This window comes from Mandrillus leucophaeus, unplaced genomic scaffold (assembly GCF_000951045.1).
Source record: "Mandrillus leucophaeus isolate KB7577 unplaced genomic scaffold, Mleu.le_1.0 Scaffold554, whole genome shotgun sequence".
Lineage (NCBI taxonomy): Eukaryota > Metazoa > Chordata > Mammalia > Primates > Cercopithecidae > Mandrillus > Mandrillus leucophaeus.
The window spans coordinates 1,602,558-1,624,822 of record NW_012105964.1 but is presented as its reverse complement, the minus strand read 5'-3'; the positions used below and the strand labels follow the sequence as shown (position 1 = coordinate 1,624,822).

The following is a 22,265-nucleotide window of genomic DNA, read 5'->3' as shown; positions in this document are numbered from 1 at the left end:
CATAGGTGAATTCTTTTTTCACTATTTAAGGAAATTTTATTGAAGCAAGAATTTTATAATCCAAATTACATTTCCTTGCTCAGTTATCAATTCTGTTACTTAAAACAGAACTGACATTTTGAGCCATTCCACAGTGAAGGATTACAAAATTAAAGAGAGGAATGCTTTAAAATTTTGTACTTGCTGAAAATTCTGTTTCCCAGGGTCTATAAAACATTAAATTTTTAAAATATTTTACCACTTTTTTGTGGGGTTTTTTGTTTTGTTTTTAAATCAGTAAGTAATCTAGGACTAACATTACGTTTGCTAGACCTGGCATTTTCTCAGTACATAAGGTTCAAAGTTTCCCTTCCTTTTTTTATTTATTTTATATTTTGCAATTTTTTTCCATAATATTTAAGTTTTTCAATGTTTAGATATTTTTCTTCGGTGAAGCACAAGTTTCTTTTCGTGGTCCCTGATCAATTTTAAACAGTTGGAACACCAGTGGCACTGTTAACTGCTGTCTGGTATGCCTCTTTAGCTTGATGGGCTTGTAGTACAGCTACAGCTTCATCGACCTTATAACAGAGAGACTCTGGAGACTCGAGCCTATGAAGAAGTTCTGAATTATCAGTCTCCAACAACATGCCAGTGATTTTACCAGCAAGAGTAGGATGTGTGGCTTGAATAAAAGGAAACAGCCATTCACCCAACATTTGCTTTTCCTCTTGAGGAGAGGCAGACGCCAATATGGAAGCAGTCAAAGGTTCCTGACCTTGTACATGAATAGCAGGCTGTTGCATTGTAACTTCTGGCTGTGCATTAAGATGTTGCTGAGGATTGCAAACTCCCGCAACATATTTATACTGTGCAACGGTGCAGACAGCAGGAGTAGCTGCAGTAGCTGCAGCTGCACCTGCAGGACGTGGACCCATTGTCTGTGTAGATGTGTTAGCAACACACTGTGTTGCCATGACTCATGGAACCTGTGAAGAAGCTGGTCTCATAGTACTAAATGGTGGTCTAGGAGCAGCTGGGCAGGTAGCACCGGGCGTATTTTGGAATGGACGACGTCTGGCACCCTGAGCAGTCCAGCGAGGTCTTAGTTGAGCAATTTGGCTAGGAGGATGGTATGCAGCAAGGTTCTGAGACTGTGAGATAGCTGCCATGAAGTAACCTGAAGGAGGTGCTGGCTGGTAGGGGTTGATTACAGGGTTGGGCACAGTTCATATACTTGCCATTCTCTGCCTATACTGGCTAGTGAGGTGAGCGTGGCACTCTCCTTTGCACTGAGCTAAAGCTACATACAATGGCTTTGTGGCCACAATTCTACCGTTCATTTCCGTAACTGCTTTAGTGGCTTCTTCTGGGGAGGAGAAACATACAAAACCAAACACCTGCTGCGACCACCCTCCATCATAACCTTTGCACTAGTGATTGTACCAAATGGAGAAAACTTTTCTGGAGATGTTCATCATCAATACCATCATCAAGATTTTTCACATAAAGATTAACATTCTAGTATCTGGTGATCCTATCTTGCTTCATCAGTTCAAGTTTGCGCTTAAGTTCCGTCTGCTGTTCCACGTTTTTCTGAACTCGAACAACGTAAATTTGTTTTCCACTGAGCTCCATTTCCATTAATCTCATCCACAGCTGTGTATCCTCATGCCTTTCAAAGCTTACAAATGCAAATACTGCGGATCTTCCACTTTCATCAATCATTACTTTCACACTTAAGGCAGGCCCAAACTTGCCAAACAGATCCTTAAGGCGCTCATCATCAATGTCTTCTCCAAAATTCTTGATGTAAACATTGGTGAACTCTTTTGCCCTAGCTCCAAGTCCAGTTTCTCGTTTTTTACGAGACTTAAATCGTCCAACAAATACTTTGCGATCATTAGGCGCATTCCATTCACTTTTTCAAAAGCTCTTTCAGATGCTTCCTGAAAGCATACAAATCCATAGCCCTTGGAACCATTTTCATCACAAACCACTTTACACGAAACGATGTTACCAAAAGCAGAAACTGTATCATACAGTGCTTTATTATCAATGGATTTGTCCAGATTTTTAATGAATATATTGCCTATTCCACTTTTGCGAAGTGATGGTTCACGCTGAGACCACATGGTGCGTACTGGCTTGCCCTTTATAAAATCAAAATTTACAAAGCACACTCCGCGTCCGCCGGCTGCTGGAAGTTCACATAGGCGTGGCCCAAGGAGCCGCGGGTGATCCGGTCCCTACAGACCCGGATGGAGAGGATAGGGCCGGCTACGCTGAACTCAGAGCATGGTCTCAGTCACCTTGGGGTGGAAGTCCCCCACGTAGAGCGAGGCCATGGTGTAGCTGGGGGCGCTGGGGTTCCTCTCGGCACGGCTGCCCGCAGGGTCACAGGCCGCGACCTTTCCGTGACAGGAGGAGAGCGAGTGCCTGGGCCGGGGGTCGGGGGCTGGACCCGGTGGGAGGGAGTGGGGGCAAGCGCAGAGGGACAAAAATCACCCGGACTCGAAAACTACTAAATGGCCGCAGGACAGGGTAGATCCGCTGCCGCCTGCTGCCGGCTGCCGGCTGGGAGTGAGGGTGGGGGTGTCGGGTCCAGGCAGCAGGAAGGCCTTGGTCTCTTGGTTCCTTCTTGGACCTGCTGCTGGGCTGCAGGCGGGGGGGGGCGGTCTCGGCTGTTTCACCGGGTTATTTTATAAAAGAGGAAGAAGAAGAAAAAAAGTCTCCTGAGGAGGAGAGGCGAATTTTTTGTAAAATGGGGGGCGGGGGGATGTTGTTAAACGACTTTTTTAGATTTTTATTTTTTATTTTTTAATAATAAATGTGTGTTCCAAGCCCGGAGCACACACTCAGCACTCTCAGCACTAACCGCCGGGTAGAAGGGCCCACAGGTGAATTTTAAAGGAGGATCCTCCATCCGATATGAACCGCTGGCTCAAATCAGCATGTTCCCTCGACCAGGCTCCTCTGGAATGCACTTGGATTTAATACACTCCAACCACAGTGGTTCTACTTTGAACTTATAGTCACACCAGTGTCTCATTCCTTTGATGGGATTATTGTATTATCTGTGTCTGCATTTGCCTCTATACCACTGGATTAAAGCTCCTAAAAAAGCAAGGATACTGCCTTCTTTATGTTTGCATTACCAAGCATCCAACTCTGTAATGTTTCTTCCCAACAAGCAGGGGCTACGCAGGCCAGTGGTCACCTGGGGCACAGAGTGAGTGCAAAGTACCTTAAACCTCTGGGATGGCTGGCATGAAAGATCAGATCCCAGGTGCAGAGACCTGAGGATACTAACACTGAAGTCAGATAAATAGTCCAAACACCACACGGCTGAGTCCACAGGTTGAGATGGAAAAGCGGGAACAAGTGGAGCAGGAGAGAAAGTAGGCACAGGGAAAGTGGGTTAAGACCCAGAAATGCCAAAGTAAAATCAGACATTTGTACATCATCAGACAAGCATATTTCATACAATTCCCATAATAGAGCCTTTTAAATGCCACCAGTTCCTTTGTGGCTGTCTTGCCATCTTTGTCTATACAGAAGTGTTTATAAAATTGTTTCAAGGATTTTTCCTATTTCATAAAAGATAAGTGGGAAATGGAAAACTGCGGTGCACCTTATTGTAGTAAAAAAAAAAGCACAGATCTTATAAAGTTGTTACACAGATGAAAGTCATTCTATGTGCTTTACATGCTAACTCTTCAGCTTCCTTCTAGGGTTCACTGTACTTAAGCTAATTCAAGTGTAAATTTGACTTTGGAGGAAAAACATAAAGCTTTAAAACATGTAAAAATTGCTACAACAGCATCTTCAAAATGTGCTACTGAACGTAATGGTAACTACATAATTTAATCTTTCTGGTTTGCTTGTATTACAAATCTCCTTATAACATGTAAATGTCTTGTTCAAGTTTCAGACATTTGACTTTCAAACAGATTTTTCAGAAACTCGTTATGTAAAAAAGTAGGAGACTCTCTGGTGTAAAACTTTTAAAAATAGTGAATATTACTGTATAAGTTAGGCTAGTGGTCCTCAAACAGTGGCAGTTTTGCCCCAAAGGGGATATTTGAAATGTCTGGAGACATTTTTGATTGTCATGGCTGGGGAAGGCAGTGCAATTGGCATCTGTTGAATACAGGCCAGGGAAGCTGCTCAGCATCCTACAATGCACAGGACAGTCCCCACAACAAGGATATACCTAGTCCAATATGTCAATAGTGCTAAGGTTGAGAAACCCTGATGTCGGTAAAATACAAGCTGTAAAAACACAAACAACCCTACCATCTCCGTGACTTAACACACCGTAAGTTTATTACCCTTGTAATAATCATATGTGGGTTGACAGTGGGGGGACTCTGCTCCTTATATATATACAGGAATCTAGGTTTTTTCTATCCAGTGGCCCCCCCGACCAACCATAGGGCTTCAGAATTTTCCACCAGATCTTTCTGGAAAGCCAAGAAAGAAAAGGGGCCTTTAGAGCAACGCATGGGAGACCTTTTGGGCTCTTGCTGAAGGTGGTATCAATTCTACCCACTTTCCATTGTCCACAAGTCAGTCCCATGCCTGTGTCTAATGCCAAGGGAGGCGAGGAAATGTAGTCTAGCTGTGTGTCCAAAATGGGGAAACAAGTTTGATGAGTATCTACCCAGTCTCTGCCACTATGTCTTAGTTATCTTTGTGTCTAACAAAATGTTTTGCTCACAGGTGCTCAATAACAATAAATTAACTATTAACACCAAAAAATGTTCGTTAGTACAAACCAATATTGTCTTTTTTAAAAAAATAGGAACTAGAATCTGAAACTAACATTTAATATGAGGTCACCTGCAAATTTTATTTTAAACAATGCATGTCTTACTAAAATGAAATATGATAATACGATAACCAGATTTTTGAGCATTATGTTTAAAATACAAGTATATGTATCATTTGATGTTTATTTCATATTTTGTGTTTTCAAACTCTGATCTATATTAGCTAACATAACTTATGTTTCTTATCTAATTTAAAAATTTCTTCTTTGTAAATTTTTAATTGCTCAAATTTTTAAATATAAAGCATGCAGCATTTTACACAAACAGCAAAATAACAATTTTTGTAAAATTAATGTGCAATTAGATATTGGCTTTCTACATACTATTCTTACAAGGAAGAGAGACAAAACAGCAACCATAGCCAACAGAATAATGTTGTAAGTATTTTGACCTTTTGACATCTTTAGAGTTATTTTTAAAGCAATTACTTCCACGTGCCTCCTTCTTTTAAAAAAGAAAAAAAGGGCTAACATATAAATGGTGAGTCTTGTGTCATATCCCTAATGTCAGCAATCTGGCATTTCCAGGTCCAAATGAATGTTTATTTCTAAAAGGAAGAAAAATAAAATTTAATACCATCAGAGGGTAAATCTAATTACCAGGCAACCACCTTTTTAACCAACTATATTGACATAGTCCTGAAATTAACAATTGGATTTAGTTTAGCAATGAATAGTGTTGGATAGATCAAACACAACCAGATTCAACAACTTCTATTCCGTATTTCCCTTCATTCCTTTCTAAATTCCCAAGTTCCTCTCACTAATGGACTGCTTATGATATGCTAAGGAGTCCATCAACAGTATAGAGTAAGGGTAGAGAAAGAATGTGATCATGATGAAATTGCTGCATTCCATTGCAGAGGTGATAAAAATGCAGGGCACCTCATAAATATTTCTGAGCCATTTGCTTAGAGGAATGGAAGTATTTATGGTTAGGAAATCTCTGGCTATAAAAAAGCATTCCAGTTTATTCTATGCTATCAAGTAGCCTTTTGTTAAAGTACAGTTTTATGGGTAGGTTATTACTGGGAAAACTGCCCTTGGAACATTAGTAATGCAATAAATTCCATCCAGCCCATCTAGGCTATTTTGGGAATAACTATGCCTAAATGAGCCAAATGCATTTCACCAAAGATATTCAGAGGCTTATATATGATCGTCTTGGTCCTTGTCTTTTTGAGATTAGTAATGGTAGAAATATTCATGAGAGGAGGTTTTTTTTTTTATTTAAAGAATTTTAATCAAAATATGACACAAAAAATTACCTAAACAAAGATTTGTAGTTAAAGAAGTTAACTGATCTTAATTAGCTATAAAATCACATTGAAGCTCATGAAAATAGCATGTGGGATTCATGAAAATATTTTCCTATCTTGAATCCTTTGGTATGAAGTTTATGTCATATGTTTTCAAAATTGTATGGGCATTCTGAAATCTATATATGGTGCATTTCTGGTTTGCTTTCAAATTAGGCTATAAACTCATTGGCATAAGGGATTGAGTACAAGAGGCAGTTCACCTTTGAAGTCAGATGTCTTGGGTTTCAGTAATGGCTCTTCCACTTAATAGCTGTGTGGCCTTGGGCAAATTACACAGCAATCCTGTGCTCCTCTCTCCTGCATTATAAAAGAAGGACAATAAAAGTACATATTTTAGAAGATTAAGTTATTGCAAATAATGTTCTTAGAGTAGTATCTGGCACATAGTAAACCCCCAATAAGTGTTTGCTACTATTATGGTTATTTTCCTTCTGTATGTTCCCACTCACAGCATTCAGCAGATTATTGACCCTAAAGGAGGCACTTGGTATATATTTATTGAATAAATCAGTGATAGCATATCTTACATGGTTATCTTACTTCTGTGAGACACATGGTAGTATCCTAGTATGGGAAGTGGGAGGGACTGGGAATCAGAGAGAACCAATAATCCAGTTTATTAGAAATATATGGCTACAAAGCTTCCAAAGAAAAAAAATCGACATATAACATTTTCTTGCTAATTAAGTTTTGTTTTTTTCTTCTGTTAAATGAAGACAAGAATATTCTTATGAGATCATTGTAAAAATTAGGAACAATTATGGTGAGCATTGGCAAAAATGTTTGACACTCAATAAATGATCGTTACTACTAACCTGTGCAGGTTGACAGTATAAAAAATGACAACACTGTCTACAAATATGATTCCTTCACTCCACTACATTTGTAAATATCTACCCAGTACAAGGCAATGTGCTGGTGACTGGGGATGGAAAGATAAAAAGACATGATTTCTGTGTCTCATACTATGCTGAGAAGTAAGATTTTTTTTTAAGGTGATAAAATAGATAATTTCATACAGAAGCATAAATTTTCTTTTTATCTTTTTTTACCTTTTTTTTTTTGTAATTGTAGAGATGGGGTTTCACCATGTTGCCCAGGCCAGTCTTGAATTCCTGAGCTCAAGTGATCTGCCTGCCTTAGCCTCCCAAAGTGCTGGGATTACAGGTATGAGCCACTGTGCCTGGCCCAGATAAATTTTTTAAGGTGACCCAAGAATAAGTAGAAAGGCAGAAACATAGATCAATAACCTTATTGTAGTAGACCATGGCCAGGCCTGTTTCATCAAAACCTTGAGGAGGTACAACATTACAGTAAAATATTTCAAACTGGGTTACATTATAAGATGCTCTATAGATGCTAGATGCCTCAGTGGTACTAAGTTGTACTCAAAAATTTGTAAATCTGGTACCAGGAAGATGGTAACATGGTTTAAAATTGAAATGTGTCCTTTTTTAGTATAGACCCCTATGTGCTGATATGTACCCACCTACATTCCCCCAGCACATAAGGTGTTATCAGGCAGTCAGCTGCCAGGGGCAGTTTCTTCAACATAGTAGACCCTTTCCTCCATGTGGACTACTGAGGCCACCAGACAGCGGCATGCCTGCATGAGAAACAAGGACAGTGCCAGAAAGCTCAATACACTCCCACCACCACGAATCCTTGAGTGCATGAATCTGTAAGTGAATCCATGAATCTTTGCATTCTCTCAATTGCTTGTTTGCTGGTTAAAAAGTCAAACACAGAGAAATGCATTTTGCTTAAGAAAGTTGTGTTGCTCAAGATATAATTCTCATCAATCTTCAAGTGCAGGACAGCTTAGGTTGTCTGGCTCATCTTATAGAAGAAACTGAAAGAAGTACAAATCATTTGCACATTATAGCAATTTTCAATGCACTGAAAAAAATAAAGTTTTGGGTTCCATTTACAAAGCTAGAAAGCTTCAAAAATATTATAGTCAAAAAACAAAACTGTAGATCAGCATTTTCAAAACTGATCCACAAACCTTTTTCTGATAGATGTTAATGAATGGCCACATAAAAAAAGATTTTGTGATCTAATAATTTAGATCAATGCTATGCACGATATCCCTTTCTTGAAGACTCATAATACATTTTTATACAAAAGGTTTTGAGAAGTCCTACAGTATACAAACAATTTAACAAAGAATTTCCCAAACTTGTTTGACTCTAAGCTCTCACTCTCTTTTTTATGCCCCATAACATTTTCTACAACCAAAGAAAACATGGTGAAATAATAATAACCAAATCAATTTGGAAACGTATCAGATTTCATCAGGACGACAGACATAGGCCATATTTCCTGCCTCTAAGTATTAATAATGAATATGTAACACCTCATAAATCTGACAAATACTTAGATGATTCTTCCATTTATTCATTCATCTGTTAGATTATCATTTAGCTATTTCAAGGGGTGTATTATTCCCTTAAACATCAGCATTAATACAATTTATATTTATGTATGGTTTTTCTTCATTGGCTCTGAGAGACACAAGTAAAATGTGGAAGAGCTGGAATTGGCCCCAGAGAAAAACGTTGATCAACCAGGTTAGAGAAGGTAAGAAATAAAAATTATTTTCTGAAACTTCTAACCAGAGTCCCCTGATATTCAATGTCCAAGTGGAAGCATAGATTGAATAGAATGGGCTTCCAATAAAGATTATGGAAGCCTAGTAAAATTCTTTTAAAAGGCTACTCTCTGAACTCTATAAATAGTATGTGTGTCTCCCATGCTATTGGAACACTTGGCTCTTTTTTCCCATGCCATAACCATGGTGCCTTTTCGCTAGGTTCATGTTGGCAGGGCAGGCTTTAGCTGCAACTGCTTTCATATAGCCTTCATAGTGGGTGTTAATGACATAGTTTTCTTTACCCTAGTCTCAACACCATGACTCTAATACTATCAATTCATACAGATGTCTGGCGTTTGTAAAAGAAAGTATCTATTATACAAGCTACATTGGGCTAAAACATCTTGGGCTTGGAATAATCCAAATTAAAGGTGTCAAATATTACATTCTATGTACACAAATTTTGGGAGCTTCAGTTTAAAATAAATTTTAAAATGCATCTGTATTTCAATTCTGCCTAGCCATGATTTTGTTTCATAAGACAAAGTTATGCATTCTTCCACTTACTAGAGAAATAGAATTACTATTCAATTGGTATATATACACAACAATTGAAATTTCAGGCTGTCATTTTGATGTAAAATCCATTTGGTTTGCTAATTTCTAAATCTTGTAAGAGATCATAACCAAAACCCCTACATCTTCTTTAAAAGCCAGATATCAATTATCGCAGTTGAATATCTTTTTTGGCTTAGTTAAAAGGTGGACAAAAGTTGCCAAGTTCAATTATGACCTAAAAAAACTCCAAATATTTACAAAATAGAAAAATGGACTTTTCATCTGGGGCATGGACACATGAACTGGTACTAATTAACACCAGCTTAGGCTATCTCTTTGAAGGTTTCATTGTTTTTTTATGTTTGTCATTTGAATCACAACAATGAAAAAATAAATAATCATAAGACAAAAATCCAGTTACGTATGTGTTCAGCTACATGAATTATTTCTTGTGGAACCAAGGTCAAGCATTTTAATGTTTCATTCTAATGAAGATAAGAAAGGCAAGTGAGCTAAATCATACATAGACACAATTAAAAGGCAAGGATTATTATACTGAGCAGTATCTTGTAATAGTTTAAAGACTGCTCCGATATGATGTCAAAAGAGGGAATGAGGGTTTTCTTTTTTGTGTTTTTTTGTTTGTTTGTTGTTTGTTTGCTTTTTGTTTTTGAGATGAAGACTTGTGCTGTCGCCCAGGCTGGAGTACAGTGGCATGATCTCAGCTCACTGCAACCTCCCCCTCCCGGGTTCAAGCAATTCTCTGCCTCAGCCTCCCGAATAGCTGGGATTACAGGTGCCTGCCACCACACCTGACTAATTTTTGTGTATTTTTATTAGAGACGCGGTTTCACCATTTTGGCCAGGCTGGTCTTGAACTCCTGATCTCGTGATCTACCTGCCTCGGCCTCCCAAAGTGCTGGGATTACAGGCAGGAGCCATGGTGCCCGGCCCGGGAATGAGGTTTTAAAGATACTTGCAATAAGTAAAAGCAGTCATTTTTACCCAGAATTATAAAATTACACCTATGCATTCTTTTTTTTTTTTTAAGGTACTAGACACAGAGTGAAAAATACAAACACTTAATGTAATAGATTAAGATTCTGTGCATCTAACACTCACTTTTTCAGAAGAGTTCATCTTACTAGGGATCCAATGTAGACATTAGAGAAGATGCTTACAATATTAAATGGGAAAAGGGTCTTGTCTTTGGTCTGTCCCTGCAAAACAGAGGCTTCGGCTGAGATTAGCCTGCAAGGAGGCTTACTGAGAAGGGCTCTGGGGAACAATACCTGTGAGGTAGAAGAAAAAGCAGGACTGAGTAGAGAGGAAAAGGGTGAATGATGATTGGCAGTGACCAAGGTCTTGGCTGAGCTCCCATGAATTGTATGGAAAGCCATAGAAGTGGGACGGCCCCTCAGAGTTGTCCAAACCTGAGGGAAGGGAACGAGGCCTTTGTACCTCCATGCTGACCAGTCAAGTGGATCGTACTCAGAAGGGGATAGAAACTGAGCCAAGACCACCCCTTTTGGCCAAGAGCAGTGCCTGAGGAAGGACTCAGCTACGAACAGTAAGCATGCAGCACTCAGGGCAGCTGGTGGAACAAAGGGGTCCTGGGTGGTGTACAGAGCATCCACTGCCAGTCCCTAGAGTGGGGACTGTTACAAATAGGTAACATTGAGCTGCAAGAATTCCTGACATTAGTAAAATGCAGTGTGAACTTCATTTTATGCTTGTCTACTCAGGTAAAATCCAAAGAAGAGAACTCATCAGGACAAAAAAATAAAAGCTGGAGTACAAGTTTAGGAAGAACAAAAATAAGTGTAATGCAATTCTAAGATAACTGACATCTGCAGAAGTCTCACATTAGGCATGTATTTAGATTCTCTCCCTCCCACACATGCATATATACATTATAGACCTTGTGATCCTTAAGTCAAGAAAATTTAGTCCAGCAATATTCCTGGTCAGAGAAATATGACCTCACACTCATAAACAAACATCAAATGAAGAACTCTCCATGCTCTCTCTTATTCAGGGCAGAATGAAAACCACACACTTGCAGATAAGTAATATGAATGTGGAGGGGCTTTGGCTTAGCAACAGCTTTTTATTTCCCCTATTATTGTGTTGGCTGCTGAAAAGGTCCCAAACAGCTAATTCAAATAAAATGTAAAATGTTTGCTCCCTGTTTCTTATTTCTCATTGTCTTCACTGCATTTCAACTGGAATGTTCTGCCACCATCTTAAACTTAAAATGGCCCATGCCAGCCTCCTCACCAAATTTATTCAGAGAGTTTTTCAAATGAACAAACTGTAATACAGATAAGATAGATGCATGATGCTCTAAGTTGCATATCCACTAAAACAAACCTGAAAAGCAGAAAATAATTAGTTGTTTTTGAGTCAAAGGTACAAAATGTTAGAAATTACATTGATTTTTCCCCAGTTTTATTGAGGTATACCTGACAAATAAAAATAGTATATATTTAAGGTATGCAATGTGACTTTCTGACATATATCATATGTTGTAAAATGACTACCACAATCAAGCTAATTAACATACCCATTATCACACATAATTACCATTTTGTGTATGTGTGGTGACAACACTTAAGATAAACACTCTTAGCAAATTTCAAGTATAAAATAGAGTATTATTCATTATAGTCAGCATACTGTACATTAGATCGCCAGAGCTTCTTCATCCCGTGTAACTGAACCTTCATACATTTTCATCATTATTTCCCAGTTTCCCCACCCACCCCCCGGCTCCCAGCAATGACCATCCCACTCTCTGAGTTTAGCATTTTTAGATTCCATATAAAAGTAAGATCATGCAATATTTATCTCTCTGTCTCTGGCTTCTTTCACTTAGCATAATGTCCTTCCAGGTTAATCCATGTTGTCAAAAATGGTAGGATTTCCTTTTTTTTTAGGCTGAATACACACACACACACACACACACACACACACACACACTCTCACCACATTTTTAATCCACTCATCTGTTGATGAACACTTAGGTTGTTTCCGTATCTTGGCTATTGTGAATAATGCTGCAATGAATGTGTGTGTGCAGATAGGTCTTTGAGATACTGATTTTATTTCCTTTGGATATACCACCCGGAAGTGGGATTCCTGGCTTATATGCTAATTCTGTTTTTATTTATTTTTATTTATTTTTTATTTTTATTTTTATTTATTTTTTTTTTTGAGGCATGGTCTCACTCCATCACCCAGGCTGGAGTGCAGTGGTGTAAACACCATTCACTGCAGCCTCAACTTCCTAGGCTCAAAGGCTACTCCCACCTCAGCCTGCCAAGTAGCTGGAAGAACAGGCTCACATCACCACATCCAGCTAGTTTTGTTTTTGCCATGTTGCTCAGGCTGGCCTGGAACTCCTGGACTCAAGTGATCCTCCAAACTAGGCCTCCCAAAATGCTGGGATTACAGGCCTGAGCCACTGCCCCTGGCTTATTTTTAAGTTTTTGAGGAATCTCCATACAATTTTTCCTTAATGGGTGTACCAATGTATGTTCCCACCCCAATGTTCAAAGGCTCGCTTTTCTCCACAGCCTCATTTGTTTTGTCCTTTAGATAACAGCCATCCTAATAGGTGTGAAGCGATAGCCCACTGGGAGTTCGAATCATGTTTCTCTGATGATTAGTGATGTTGAGCACCTTTTCATATACCTGTTGGCCACTTGTGTATTTTCTTTTGAGAAATGTCTATTCAGGTTCTCAGTTCATTTTTAAATCTGTTTATTTTGTTTTTTGCTATTGAGTTGTTTTCATTCCTTATATGTTTGGGATATCAGTTCCTTGTCAGATAAACAAATTGCAGATATTCTCTCCTGTTCTGTAAGCTGCCTTTCAATTGATTTATAGTGACACATAGTTTTTAAGTAGAAGCATAGGTGAAAAATAAATTGTGCATTTTTTCTCAACCAGAAACTTTTTCTTTTTACAAGACTAATATACACAGATGGTTTCAGAATCATTCATACCTAAAATTTATTGAACAACCTTTGATGCATAAAACACACAGTTTCACAGCAAGAAAGAATCTTAGATAACCTATTTCAACCTACCCATTTTACAGATAAGGAAAGAGAGGCCAGAAATGGAAGTCATTCAGCAATGGACCTAGAGTTAATTAGTAGCCACTGCCACACAGAACCCAATTCCCAAAACAGTGTTTTTTTGTACAACAATAAGCTCCATTGACATTTCAGTAAGTTTCAGTGTGTCCTTGTTTTCTATCATCACTGTAATTAATTAATATTTAATCTGATAGGAGATTGTGGTTCCTAATGTCCTGTTCAATACTAATGTTAAATGTTTTAACTGCTTTAGCTTTTGGTATACAATACATAAAACTGTGGTCAGATTTTATATCTTGGATAAACCTTGTTCCATATTTTGTATAAGTCATAAAGCCGGGAAATGTGCTTACCTGGTCACAAAAGTTAAATGCATTGAATACACGTTCTTTACATAGGCCCCAGACCCATGGAAAAGAGCTGACCCCATGAGACTCAAGTGCTGAGGGAAGTGGCAGCTCTAATAACCTCCAACAATGTTCTGCCTGGAAAGAGGTTTGCAGCTTAAAAGGATGCATGGCCTAAAGCCAGCACTGATCACATAGCATGAAAAAATTAAAACCAGGATCGGGTTTCAAATTCTGAAAGGCATTTTAAATGACTGGCTGACCCTGCTTTGTAATTTTCATTACTGTTTTCCTACTTTATTCAGAACAGGATTTTGTGTTAGAATTTTAAAAGGAATACAAGTAGAAAAAAATCTATAACCATACATCTTCCCAGTCTCTAAAAGTTCTCTTTATTTATTACTTTTTGCTTTTATTCTGGATCTTACAAGGAAAAATTATATGTATGTATATATATGTATGTATGTGTGTGTGTGTGTATATATACATGTGTGTGTGTGTATATATATCCTCTCACATTTCACATTTTATTCTTATTTCCAGACATGATACACTGTTGGCTAATATATTTTATATATTATCTATGGCAGATTAGCTTATTCTCTGCCTATGAAGGGCAAGTTAAAAGTTCAAAGCCAGTAAGAGTCAGTTCACCCTTCACTCTGATCTGTGACCCTAGACAGTGTTCCAGAACCTAATTATCCCTCTAATAAAAAACAATAGGAAAACCCCATGCAACAGTGAATGGCCTCCTAGCACTACTGGAAAATATCTCCAATGACATGTCTTCATCTAGAGGCCAGCAGCACCTTCTTTACACACAACAGGCAGTAACACATTTCTTTAAAACCAACTGCATTCCATGCCTTACCCTGGACCCTGGGAATGCAGCAAGGAGAAAGTTAGACCCAGTGCCTGCCTTTGTCGAACTGCATTCTAAATTCTGCTTCTTCCAGGAAGTCTGTTGAAAATTTCAGATAATCTTGATTTCTTTCTTCTCTGAGTTTCTGTAGCACTTAGAATCTATAACTGAATATAAGACCACTTTATACTGGTATTTTATGTGTTTCACATTTACTCATCCAGGCAACACTAATCTCCTTTGCCCATTGAGATTATAAATGCCTTGAAATCAAAGAACTTTTTAATTTTCTGTTATACATAATGCTTAACAAAACAAGAGTAGTCACTTTGATTTAATGTTGCCTTTTTATTGCTGTTAAGTAGCTAAAAAAGTTACAGGCAAAAAAGACTAAGCAATTTTAAATACAATTTGGAGGACTTTGACGCAAACTAGTAAGTAATATATTCATACATAAATATTTAATTCACAATCTCTCTATAGTATTCAATGAAAAAGCAAATTCTTATCACTGTATATGCATAGGAAAAAGAGATCGATACCAAAATAGTATGTTAAATCATATGAAATTGTGGGTTTTGTTGTCCAGTAGGTCCATACGGTTAAACATAATATAAATTCAGCTTGGTTATAGGTGGAATTAAATTTTATTCATATTTTAAGGAAATTTATTTTCCTATAATAAACATTTATTTTAAATTAGAAAAACAATTTAAAATTACTCTGATTTGTTAAATATGCTAATAAGGCATTCCTTTTTGAAATCTGTGAAAAGATGGCTCGGCCACAGCAAGTCTGACATCTAGCCTCCTAAAGACTTGGTGGGATTTGCTGCCTTAGATCCAGCTCAACTGTCCTTGAAAAGGTGGCTCTTTGGTGTCTAACCCCCTCTAGTGAGCAGATTGTGAACACTCAATCTATTCTTGTAATTACATTTGAAAATAGAGGACCTCTGCAATTGATACCAGCATTATTACTAATGGTTTTTAGTTGCAGAAAATTATGATTATGAGTGTGAATTTCTAAAGGAGCTCCGTTTTCACTTTTTTATAAGTCAAATGAGTCCAGTGTTTCTATTATTAATAGATACAGCCTTTACCTTCCATTCAATTTGAATTGCAAAGACTCAAGATAACATTTAAGAACATCAGGGTTAACTGGACTATCTACCACCCTTCTAATTTCAATGCAACCGGTCTGTATTACCTGCGGCACATGCCACAGGGATAATGCCCACGTGACTGACAGGAAGAACCAAATACATAGTCTAGACCAGGAGAGCTGGGGGTGATCATTAAATGCTACACAATGTAGCTGAGGCCTGTGCCACATGGCTTTCAACATTAATATTTATTCAGAAATTGGATAAATGTCATTCATTTATATAAATTCAATATAGCCAGTTGGTTCTTTGCATTTTAATTGTTATTCTTCCTTTGAACTATTGCTGTGAGTTTAGATTTATTGTGCAAATTTCAATTTGATGAATTAAATAAATAAATGAACATCTAAAGATATGTATTCATTTATAACTTGAACCTCACTCACTCCTAAGTTTACTATCCATTACTTTCTGAGGTTGAATTTCTTCCGGTAAAGACCTTTTTTTAGCACCATTCCCTGGGTAACTTCCCTTTCCCCCAAGAAGATCCCAAGCAGCAACTCTTCCCATCTCTTGTTTCTCTTTAAATTGGGAGGGCTCTTTGTGATACAAGCTGCAGGCTGAAACCATCTCACCTTACTTATTTGTGTTGGTTCAACACATATTTACTATAGTCCTATTGTAAAAATCTGGATCAATATTCTAGTTCTGAGCAATTATCCTGTAAATCCTGCCAGGTGATGGGAATAAATAGGATGCCCATCACCCAAAGGTTTCCTTTTGGGGAAAGTAAGACCCAGGGAGCTAACCAAAGCCAAGCCCCATGCACCCAATCTTAGCAAGCATAACTATAGCCACCAGTTATCTAGGTGTGTCACAAGGCATTCTTTCCTCTCCTTTCCTTGTTGGAGGAAGATGCAATTCCACTGCTTCACCTTAGCATTCAGCCTGTGATAAGGGGTCCATGCAACCCCTCCAAGACACATTTTTGTCCCAAACTCTATTCCAAGCTTCACATCAAAGTCCTAGGAAAGAAAACTGGATCTAAGGGATCCAGAGGTAGACAATAAGAGAGGTTAAAAGGCACAGCTCAGGTGAACATGGCTAATTCCTACTGATTAAGCCAAGCCTCCCATTTCATGGACAAAGGTCATGCTAGTATCCATGGCATAAATGAGGTCTAGGGAACTCCAAGGCTTCTGACAGTAGCGGGGGATAGAGACATAGGTGAGAGTGGATAATTCCTATTCTTGAGGCCCTCCAGGCTTCATGGGTGCAAGCCTTTTTGGCACCCATGGGTGGTGGCTGCCAAGGTCGCCAGGACTCAGGGATGCAAGGATGAAGAGGGAAAGAGGGTGCTCTTCCTTCTCTCCCTCACATACCGCAGGTATTTGCTCGGAAGAGAAGGGAACCAGCGATGTCTGCTCCCCTCTTTCTAGGCGGGTAGCCATTCATCTTCAGTCTGTACCCCTTTCAAATGCATCCTAAGTCCCTGGGACTCCTTTGAAATAACACCTTCTTTTTTCCTTTCTCCTCCTCTGTCCTCTCTCCACTGATAGGTAACTGTGTCTCCACACTACAGAACACTCCCCTCAGATGCACCCTCCAAACTGGGAAGATTTAATTTCCCAAACCTTAAACTGGTGGATTTAGGATTGGGCTCAGCAGAAAGGAACCCAGAAGCCCAACATATTGGCAAAAAGACAAAGGTTTTTTACCAGTCAGGCTTTTGGCCTCCCTCTCCCTGTGCAAACTGGTAAAAGGCCTCGGGATTTTTGAGCTGTCCTCACGCTTCCCCTGGTTTCATTTTGATACATGTTTTCTAATAACCGGGTTTGTCTCTTTTTGCCCTCAGGCCGTCAAACTCCTAATGGTCATGCAACTGGAGCCTCGGATGATGGCCCCTTCTATCGGGGACCCTTAGATCGGCCTCTGAGAGAGGTCTCTTTTTCCCAGAACAGCACCCGCTGTCAACAGGAAGCAGTTAAGATCCATCTTCATCCTTATCCTTATTCTAATGGCAGTTAGATGTACTTCTTTAGAGGGGGAAATGAGACAGCCAAGCATAAAAGCGTCCCTGGAGAAACTCCAACTGGCCTGCACACTAGGAGGAGTGCACACTGGGGCGGGGTCTTGAGAAGTTAAGCGTTTGCAGTGGAGAGCACCTGGCCCCTCCTCTTCCTGGTTAGTACCTGGGATTCAATCTGTGAGGCAGGACGCCAGCTAGCAGGACTTTCGGTTTTCTGAGACTCCCTGTTTCCCTTTTTTTTTTTTTTTCCGCTTTACACCCGGTAAACCCTGCCCTTCTCACCCTTCAAAGTGTCTGTGAGCCTAATCTCTTATGGTCGTGTGACAAGGACCCTGTTTTCAGCTGAGCTAAGAACAAAGTTTTACAACACTATTGGAAGTAATTCAGGGTGCTTTTTGCTATATCTGATACAAAGATAATTAAATTGTTTTTAAAATGAGAAATTATCCTAGGATAGCTGATAATTTAGAAAAGGAATTCTTGTTTGTGTGTAAGCAACTCTAAAGCAGAACAGAATGCGTTAAGCCCCCTCCACACCCCCACCCCACCTCCACAGGTGCGGGTGACGGCCATGGAGCGTGAGGACGGACTGGTGCTGTCATTCACAAGTGACTTTTAGGGGGAGTTGGCACTCGAGCTGGATCTTAAACAATGACCCTGCTCAAAATCTTGTCTCTACCCATCCCCACTCCCGCTCGTCTCTGCACCAACCTTCTCTCCCCTCTCAAATGCTTCCTTTTTTTCCTTACTTGAAATTATAGTGTTATCCAACAAAACTGGGGTCTGCTCGCCGAGAGTAGTAAGACCAGATATCCCCATCAAGGTTTGCACTGGAGTAAGGAAGGCATTTATTTGCAGGACGCCAAGCAAGGAGGATCAAGCAGTTAACGTGCAAGTCACAACCTCCCCCGTGGCTAGCAGGCAAGGGTTTTTAAAGGCAGGGTAAATTTCAAGAAAGCAGAAGTCATAGGTGATTACATATTCATTTTGGCCTAAAAAGATGACCTAGAACTTCCCTCAAAGCAATTCAAGATTTTCTTTTATTTCCATGCTTGTCCTCCTTCCCCAGCAGATCCCCAAGAGGGTGTCCCTAATCTGTCTAAAGGAAAAGAAAAAAAGAACGGCCAGATGTGGTGGTTCGTGCCTGAAATCCCAGCACTTTGGGAGGCTGAGGCAGGCGGATCACCTGAGGTCAGGAGTTCGAGACCAGCCTGGGCAACATGGCAAAACTCCATCTCTAGTAAAAATACAAATATTAGCCAGGCGTGGTGGCAGGTGCCTGTAATCCCAGCCACTTAGGAGGCTGAGGCAGGAGAATTGCTTGAACCCAGGAGGCAGAGGTTGCAGTGAGCTGAGATTACACCACTGCACTCCAGCTTGGGTGACAGAGACTCCCTCTCAATAAATAAAAAATAAATGAAAAAAAGGAAAGAAAAAGAACAAAAAAGGTAGGAGCCAGGAGAATTGAGAAAAAAAACAAAGTGTGCTCAGGGAGACAGGTAAAAAGCTCACACTTCAGGACTCCAGGGCAACAGAAACCTGTGTCAGGTCCCCCTTTTGATGTGTAGTTTGGTGAAGGTCCAGAGGCAAGGGTATTGGGCATGTAAAACATACTTCTGCCAAGACATTTATGTGCGTATGACTCAAGTCAAGCACAGTCCTTCTTTCTGCCAAGCTATGGTGCAAGAAAGAGCTTCCTTTACCCTCATGATACCATTGGGTCTCCCAGCCCAAGGAAGAGGCAACACTTCCTAGGTTATCCCAGCAGATTCAAAGCTAAGAGCTCAGGTGCATTTAGTTTGGATCACAGTATTTCATGTATGTTGAGAAAACAGGAAAAGACTCACCCTTCTAAAACTGGAAATAGCATGGATTTTTTCTTCAACGTCTCTAATAATCTTCTGCTGTGTTAGGTAAAAGATAGGGTGGAGTAGATCTAAGAGAACCATCCCTCAAGGGTCCAGCTGCACCTTACACCCTTATATAACAGCAGAAATCCAAAAGGACCAAAGCATGCAGGGAACAAGCCAGTAACTTTTTCTACTCCCTTATTCACACCCCCTGCCACTCCCTGGTCCCTGGCCCCTGGCCTCTGGAAGACAACCAGAGCCTGTGTCCCCTCCACTCTCCAAGCTCTCAAACTCTGCCCCCCAGAAAGGCTTGGACTGAATCCTCTGATTACTATCCAGGTGTAAACTCCTCCACCCACAAAAAAAAAAAGTTATAAGCCCCACAACCAACTGAATGGATGCCTCCTCTCCACCAAGGGGATTTCAAAGAAACCTAAAACATTAGTTCAGGCCATGATGGGAAGGGGAGTGGGACAGGCTCATTATTTTCTCCTCCCTTTGGAATTCAGACAGAACCGACCAGCATTAAGAGCAAAACAGAGATCTTAAGACTGACATAACAGACTCTTTGTAGAATAAGATAGCAAATTCCAACCTAACTCTAGCGTAGCATCATATGACAAATAGCAGGCCCTGAAAGTATCAAAGTATTTTATCCCAAAATGTATTTCTTTGACATATTTTGAAGTAGCCCTGCAAAGCTGCCTCTTGTGGGGAAAATCTACATTCTGTAGAAAATCCCCTTCCCTTTCTAGGTCTTTTCCTAATCCAGGAGCGGTTTAACTAAGAGTCTGGCACCTTTAAATCCTGGTGAGAGACATTTACTATCTATTCTGTCTGAAGCCTGCTACCTAGAAGCTTCGTTTATATAACAAGAACCTTGATCTCCACAATCCCATATCTTAACCCAGACACTCCTTTCTATCGATTCCACACTTTTAGACAATAACTGAAGTCTTTCAACCACTTACCAATCAGAAAATCTTTGACTCCACCTATGACCTGTAAACCCCACCCCCACTCCCACTTCAAGTTGTCCCACCTTTCCAGACCAAACCACCGTACACCTTACATGTATTGTTACATGTATTGATTGATGTCTGCCTGTAACTTCTGTCCCCCTAAAATGTATAAAATCAGATGTAACCCAGCAACCTTGGGCCCATGTTCTCAGTACCTCTTGAGACTGTGCCTCAAGCCATGGTCACTCACATTTGGCTCAGAATAGGACTTCAAATATTTTACAGAGTTTGGCTTTTTTCATCAAAACAGATGTCATTTAGTCTCAGTTCCTTGGTTTCCTTACCTGTAGAATATATACCTTAAAGAAACGTCAAGAGGAATACACAAGATAATGTTTATAAATTCAACAAAAGACTGTACTGTATGTCCATGATTTTAAGCGAGGTGCCCTGCATACGTTTAGGAAATGTTGTCTAGCACACAACCATTCTTCAGTCCCATCTCCACCATCACCTTAGAGTTGCTGTGTTTTATGCTATTATGTAAGTTAAGCATTAACATGGGTGAAATTGATTTATAAACTGTAAAAACCTATGCAAATGTGATATTGCTAATAGTTTACTTATTGTGAGGTGTTACTCTTCCCAAGGGATATTTGCATTTTATTTGGAGACAAAATCTTAAGCTAAAATTGATACCTAATAATGTTGGAAATTTACACGCCAGTCCAATATGTTGGGGAAAGGAAATGCGGGAAAGGTGGATGATCTCCTCAGTGTCCCCTCAAAACATTCTAGGTAAGAAGAGTAAATCGACTTTATAACTGTCTATAAATAAAAGCAACACAGAGTGACAACACAGGCCCGGGAGGTCTGGAGCAGGGCTATGATATATGCAATAAAGAATGATACACCTTCTGAAAAACAGCTTCTGCTTTGCTCTTGAGCTCCAGGAGGGAAGGAATACTTGGTCATGGAGCACCAAGAAACCATGAATCCAGAGCTTATCACCACAGGCTTGGTCCTATCAAAGCTACCAAATCAGAAACAGAGTTCGTTTCTAGAGAAGGAACTCTGGTCTGTGTGTAAGTAACTAGAGGGTTACTTGGAGAGATAGATGAGTTAGTTGCAGAGATAGATGGGTCCAAACAATTCCTCATAAAAATAGGATGCTACACTTGATCTTAGTCAAAAGGCCAAGAGATAATTATGTTTGTCAATGTAGGTTCATAAGTTGTAACAAATGTACCACTTTATGGAGGTGTCGATAGTATGGGAGGCTGTGCATTTGCAAGGGCTGAGGGCGTATGGGAACTCTCTGTACCTTCTGCTCTATTTTGCTTTGAACTTTAACTGTTCAAAAAAAACTAGACTTTTTTGTTACATGCACAAATTAGTCTTTGTGCATCTCAGGCCCCCTTGTATCTCCAGTATCACACCGGTAGGCACACGTGTAGGGGCACCCTCATAATCTCAATCACAGGGTGCTGAGCCTGCTTCCCTCTCAGATTTGCTCTCCCATCAGGCAATTGGGAAGGGATGATGCACTTTGAGTTTAAGGATCAGAATATTTCACTATCAAAGCATCCAAATTTTACACCAGAAGTTTAATCTGGGGGAGCCAAAGAAGAGATGAAGCTGAAAATGAATCACGTGGCTGGAGAGGGGCAGACCCAGCTGAAATGCATGCCTCCTTATTCCTGCCACCCCACACACCA

The 22,265-nt window shown here is 39.7% G+C and overlaps 1 pseudogene across 1 annotated transcript in view; it reads right to left on the bottom strand.

Annotated features, from left to right (window-relative positions):
* Positions 1-353: 353 nt before the first annotated feature.
* LOC105552406 overlaps positions 354-22,265 on the bottom strand; it is a 121,898-nt pseudogene continuing 99,986 nt past the window's right edge. Inside the window, exons 3-4 of the transcript XR_001008002.1 lie at positions 2,488-2,663; positions 354-2,390 (exon numbers count right to left, since the gene is read on the bottom strand). The product of XR_001008002.1 is annotated as a polyadenylate-binding protein 1-like (transcript). The remainder of the gene's footprint in view (positions 2,391-2,487; positions 2,664-22,265) is intronic.